The sequence below is a fragment of the Meriones unguiculatus genome, chromosome 11 (genome assembly GCF_030254825.1).
Source record: "Meriones unguiculatus strain TT.TT164.6M chromosome 11, Bangor_MerUng_6.1, whole genome shotgun sequence".
Taxonomy (NCBI): Eukaryota; Metazoa; Chordata; class Mammalia; order Rodentia; family Muridae; genus Meriones; species Meriones unguiculatus.
The window spans coordinates 91,752,187-91,758,533 of record NC_083359.1 but is presented as its reverse complement, the minus strand read 5'-3'; positions in this window follow the sequence as shown (position 1 = coordinate 91,758,533).

Sequence of the window (6,347 nt, the reverse complement as noted above, 5' to 3'; positions counted from 1 at the left end):
ACAAGTCCCCTTTTCTGTCGAAATAAAAAGGCCAGTTCTTTAACAGTAAGAATAATAATGAAACAATTATACAAACCAATAGGTAAGACTATTATATATAATGTCTAATTTAAATGTATTTGGCAACCTTGAAGAAAATATCAATGAGGGTCTAAGTTGTTTTTTTTTTAATTCTTTATTAATTACACTGGGTCTAAGGTTTTATACCTGAATTATTTTATAGTTTGTATTTATCAACCTAAAAACATCTATCTAGACCTTAAACATCTTTTTAATTTCTAAGCAACTAAGCTAAGTGTAATATTATGACTATCTGGTCTTCAGCCCCATCAGAGACTTGAGAGGGAATAAAATTAATTACTTGAGTAAATAGGAAGCTCATGCTAGCAGCTCCCCCCAAAAAAACAGAAAATTGACAGAGACAGTTTGCTGCCTAAACAGTCACCCAAAACTTTCTATATTGTTGGAGCATTATCTTCAGCCTTTTGGTCCAGTATGTTTGACAGACATATATGTGAAGCAGGAACTATTTAGGACTTGCTTATCCTGTCTTGGCAGAGTTTGGCAGTCGACTTGGCCTGCATTTGAGCTTGCCTATCTTCGACAGAATTCTGTCTGATGTGAAGTGAGAGCACTTTCTTTGCACAGGTGGCTGGTTTACCACATTTGAAGCCATCTCCAAATGCAGGTTCTTTGATGCTCATCATCTTTTTTGAAGTAGGCTGGGTGCTGCCAGGAGATGATATGTCTCATTGTCAAAAAAAAATCTTTAAAATAATAAAAATACTTTAAATGCCACTTTCTGTAGATCTCTGAGGTTTTTGAAGACTTATCTATCTATAGACTCATATCTGAAAAACCTACGATGTATTTTTCTGTGATAAATTAGACCAGTGTCTGACATTACTATGAGCTGATTAACAATTAGCTTACATTACCTAATATCCTAAACAGTTTGTAACAGCAGTTTAAAAGTATTGGAAGTAACCTTGAATTTGTATCAATATATTAAAGCTTATACCAATGTATCAAAAATAGACATATTTTTGTATCAACATACAAAATCCTCCATCTATGAGTTAAAAATAACCTTATTTGAGAATAACAAATAAAGCCTTAGGTTGAGTAGGTTCAAAAATCTACCTTTTGTCTTATTATTCCTATAAAATATCCCTGTATTTGCCTTTCTTTTCAACTCCTTTTCTCCTTATCTAAGAAAGTTAGAGAAAAAAGAGAGAAATTTGAGTCTAACCTCATTTTCTCTCTGAATAAGACCATTAGTAACTTATAACCATTTGCAATGACAAGAAACATTCATAGCCCAAGAAAACAACCATAAACCTACCTAAACACCCCCCCCCCCCCTTAAGGAAATGGGATGTCATTCTCATGCATTTTTTTCTATCTGATTTAGGGACATGAAGAAATCCTGTTTGTGGACCCAAAGGAAATTGGGAAAAATGGTTCAGCAAGCTAGCAGTAACATTTGTGGTCCAGTCTCTAAATGTTGAGAAATTCCAGGCTTAATAGAAGTCCTATTTGAAACAGTCTGAAATGCTGGACCAATTAAGATCAGTAGCTTTCTTTGAAGTTCTCTTGGGAGCAGGCTTTGATGAGGAACAGCAACTGAACCAGTTGAAGCTGGACCATGCAGGATGCTGGAACAGATGTATCAGCATCTTTAGCATGCTGGAAGGATGAATCCTGTCAGGTCTGATCTAGCATCATTGGTGTCTGGTTCTTTTGTTCTAAAAATATATAATTTCTCACAAAGATGTACAGGGTGCACAGATCAATTAAGGATGGCTCTCTGCTCTTTGTATGAGCAGGAGAAAGACGCCTGTAAGTCTTCATTCATGCCATATGAAAGGATGGCATGTACATGTTATGGGGATTCTGTAGCCGACAAGAATTACTGGCTTTGCACAGACATCCATGTCTCAGTCAGTGTCAGAGCTATTTCCATGTAGCAGGATCAGCAATCTAAGTTTCCACTATTGTTGAACATATAATCATTACCATGTTGAATCAAAACAAGGTTGTATAGATCTAAATATCCTCTCTGGGCTCTTAGGCACCTGTTGTATTGGGCCAAGCCGTTACCTATCTCCCGAGAGAAGGCCTCCCGTAAAGAAGATAAGCCGGTTGCCTTGAGCAATAAAAAAGGCATGTTTTAAGTAAACTTTATATAAAATCCTTTTTAATTTAGAGTTTAAGCAGACTCTAGGCATCTTGTGCCTGTTTAGAGATTTAGGCCTGGGTTTTTATATATGTTGCGGCTATTTTTGCTCTATTCCCTTTTCTATATGGAACAGGTGGTTATGCCTTTATAGCCAAACTTTATATAAATTCTCTTTTACCTTTAGAATTTAAGCCTATCCTAGGTATCTTGTACCTGGATTTTTACATTGGTTGTAGCTATTCTTTGGCTTGCCCCCTTTTTGATATGGGATGGACAGTTCTGCCTTTTAAACATATGAAATATAATATTTGAATTTTTAGGACTCAACTAGGCTGGTGTGTACTTTGCCACCTGTAAGCCTCCTGTGTCCTTTTTGTATTAGGTGTGACCAACATTTGTCTCCCATGAAAATGTCTCATGTTTGAAAGGATAAGCCAGCTGCCGGAGCAGTGTGACACCTTAATTTAGTCAGCATTTGAAAGTTTTTTGACATGGGAAGAGTACAGTTTGCATGTTTGTCTCCCAACCTAATTTTGGGTCCTTCATTGACCAATAGAACATATCTCTTAAGCCAAAATGCCCTTTGGCACCAGTTCTCCTGTGGAAGTCCTACTTTTTGAGATTGGCTGGCCTTTTTAAAAAAGAGCAGTGTGACATCATCTCTTTACATAAACCTAAAATTGATGTGAATCCAACCTTTAGAACAGTAAGGACATAACATCCATTATTAAGAAAAAAAAAAAAAACTTAGAAACCTTAAGGAAAAGTTTGTCATTTTGAATTCTAGACTGTCTCTGTAGGGGTCTAATCAGCAGGAGTTCTTGCACTGAACTGTTATATAAATGAGGTTTGGAACTCAGAGATTTTCCCGTTTCTTTTTCCTTTGTTTTGGAATTAAAGGCATGTGCCATCACCATCTTGTTCAAATATTTTCTCTCAAATCCATATCATTGTAACTTAAAACCTTTAAACAGAAATCAAGCAAAGAAATAAGAAAAGTCTAAGTTTTGGGCCAGTTGTGCCAATTTAGGCTGTAACCAGCAAAGCCCAGTTCATCGGTTTTTTTTGGAATTCAGTTGATGCTACAGTGAATCGGTGGACCCTTACCAGAAAGAGCTGACAAGCACCTTGTAGCCAGAGAGCTTTGAATTCCATCTGTTATCAATGTAGTTTTTAATCAGGAAGAGTGCCCTTTCTATTGTACGTAATTTTATTGCATCCCTTGGCTTTTCCCCCACTTTCTCCTTGAACTTTCTCGGAGAAGGCATGGAGAAGAGCCATCGCCATTAGACACATTGCAACCAGATCCCTGACGATGACAACCAAAACAAAGCCAAAAGGGACCCAAACACCTCCTGCTACGGCATTTTTATTTTAGGTGCACTTTTAGGCTGAGCTGTCTGCCTCCCAGTTTTGCCTCTCCAACTTGCCATGTCACCAGGGCCATGGGCCTTGTCGCTCTGTGAGAGCTGAGCCAGCAGTGGTGGTAGACATGGGAGCAGCAGTCAATTTTGTTATGTTAAGTCTGCCCATTCCGTTTGCCTTTTGGTCTGGGTCTGCCCACAGAAGGTTGTATTTTGCTTGTGGGCGTGTTTAAGAGTCTCTCTTAAAGAGACAGTATTTGACCGGGGTGGGAGGGTATTAGATTTTAAGTTTGGGTTGTTTTGCTGGAGCTTATGTCTCCCTTCTCCCCCCACCAAATTATGATTTAAAGGGTGTGGATACTTAAATTGGTTGGGCACCATTTCTTGAGTAAATAATAAATGTTAGGCTGTAAGTTATTATTAGCCCTAAGATTATCACGGCAGTATTATTTAACCCACTATCACAAATAATAAGACACAGATACCTGTTAGATTTATAAGTGCCTTATTTACCTTGGGCTGGGCAGAGAGTTCACCAACACTGGCTCAATAACATCACCATCCATCTCCCAGCCCCCATCCAATGCCATCCGCCTTAATCCTCCTCATCTGGTCTACCTTCCATCCATAATCCCAGGGAACTTGCTCATATTCTTCATCTGGGCCTCTTCATTCCTTTATTGGAGTCATTCCCCTTGGCCCACTTGGTTTTTTTTCTCCACAGTAACCCCATGCGGCATTCTCCTTCCTCCCCTCATCCTGTCCCATCTGTTTCCCGCGGTTCTCTCTTGAACCCACAGGCCCTGGAACCTTAGCCACGCCCACCTCATTCTGCCCTGCCCAGGTATAGGCTGTTTAATCAACCAATCAGGGATAATGACTTAGTCAGGTTTATGCAACAAGGATAGGTTTACATAAAAATGTGTTTTTCTGAGAAGGGGCAAGGTGTTGGGGGCCAGTAATGAACATCAGACCAACCTCTAACACAAAATAAAATAATTTTTTTAAAAAAGGAATTAAATAAATCAGAGTTAGAAGGTTGGTAGGTTAAGAGCACTTGCTGATCTGGCAGAGGACCGAACTTCAGTTCCTAGCACCCCTCTGTGGTCTCACAACCACCTGTGACTCCAGTTCTGAAGGCTCTAACCCCCTCTTCTGGCCTCATTGGGCACACATACAGCACACACACATATATTCAGGAAAATACGTTCATTAAAAATAATGGTTTTTTTTCTTTCTTTCTTTCTTTTGAGTGAGGGTCTCTCTATTACGTAGTTGTGGCTGTTCTGAAACTGTATACCAGGGTGGCCTTAAACTTACAGAAATCCACCTGCCCCTGCTTCCTGAGTGTTAGGATTAAAGGTGTGCATCAGCATACTCAGCAAAAGGAAATCTTTTAAGAAGTGAACTAATTGCAGAAAAATCAGATCCTACAATTAGATCATTGTTCCCCATCATGTGGTACTGTTAGCTTCTTTGGAAGTCTAGCTTTTTAAAAAAGGCTTTACACTAAAGTTTATTCAGTGTATGCGTGAGTATATGCCATGTTGCCACAGTTTTGCGGGTGCCTGTGGAGGACAGAGGGGGATCCCCGATATCCTGGGGTTCCAGATAGTTGTGAGCCACTGGCTGTGTTTCGGAGAAGTGCATGGTGGACCCTCGGGTAGAACAGCAAGTGTTCTTGACTGCTGAGCCATCTCTCCAGCTCTTCACTGAAATCGAAAGAGAAGAAATTTCGCAGCTTGTGAAATTTATATGAATTCAAACTCCAGGGGTCACAAATACATTTCTATCAGACACAGCCATACCTGATTGTTGACAGAGTTGTTTGTGCCTGTATTCGGGTGTAATAGGAGCTGGCTCATATAGAGAGACTACATATATCTTACAAAGAAAAAAACTTTCATTATTTGATTGTTATCTGGGAAGGCTAGCCGATCCCTAACCTAGATGTTGAAGTCTCATTATCATTTCAAAGCTCATTTAACAGCAGCTTAAGAATTAAGGTCTGTTTCACTAATGACAACCTTTTCAATGCTAATTAATTGTTCATTAGAAAGATTCCAGAGGAGTAGGCTGCATCGAGTGAGTAGGAGCTAGCCTAGTTAGAACTTTAGTAACTGCGGCAACCAGATTCCAATTAAAAGCAGAATCAGAGGCTCTGGATCTCAGGTGCATCTCTTTTCCACCTTCTTTATTTCTAACCCAGCGGAGGAAATGCATAAACACAGAGAGTCGAGTTAGAAAAAAAAAAAAAAAAAAAAAAAAAAAAAAAGACTATTTGAGGTCTTATTTGAATTTGGGTGTTGAGACAAGTGTAGTTACAGTTGTAACAGGCTGTGAAGGTATCAACCAAAGAAGGTATCCGTGAAAGCTGGAAGTTATCCTGGTTTGGCTGACTGAAGCTGAGAGTCTTACAACAACAAGTATCGTGGGCATCAAAATTTAAAGAATTTCCTTAAAGCGATGAAAACGAGGTAGAAAAACAGAACCACATTTAACTAAAGTTATCAGAAGGTTCATGCATTAACCTGTGTTCATTTACCTGTTTATTTTCTTCTTCCCTATTTTTTTTTCCCCTAAAAGATATACGATGTAAGGTTAGAGAGATATCACAAGGCTCGAGAGCGTTTACTGTTCTTCCAGAGGACCGGAGTTCAGGTCCTCCAGATGCTACTTAAGACTTCTCCTTCACCGTTTTCCTACTTCGTTTTCTGTCTTCTCATCCCCCGACCGTCTCCCCCCTCCTTCCAGCTCCCTCTGTCTGTCTTACCCTAGTTTGGAAATGCAGCAGATTTCTG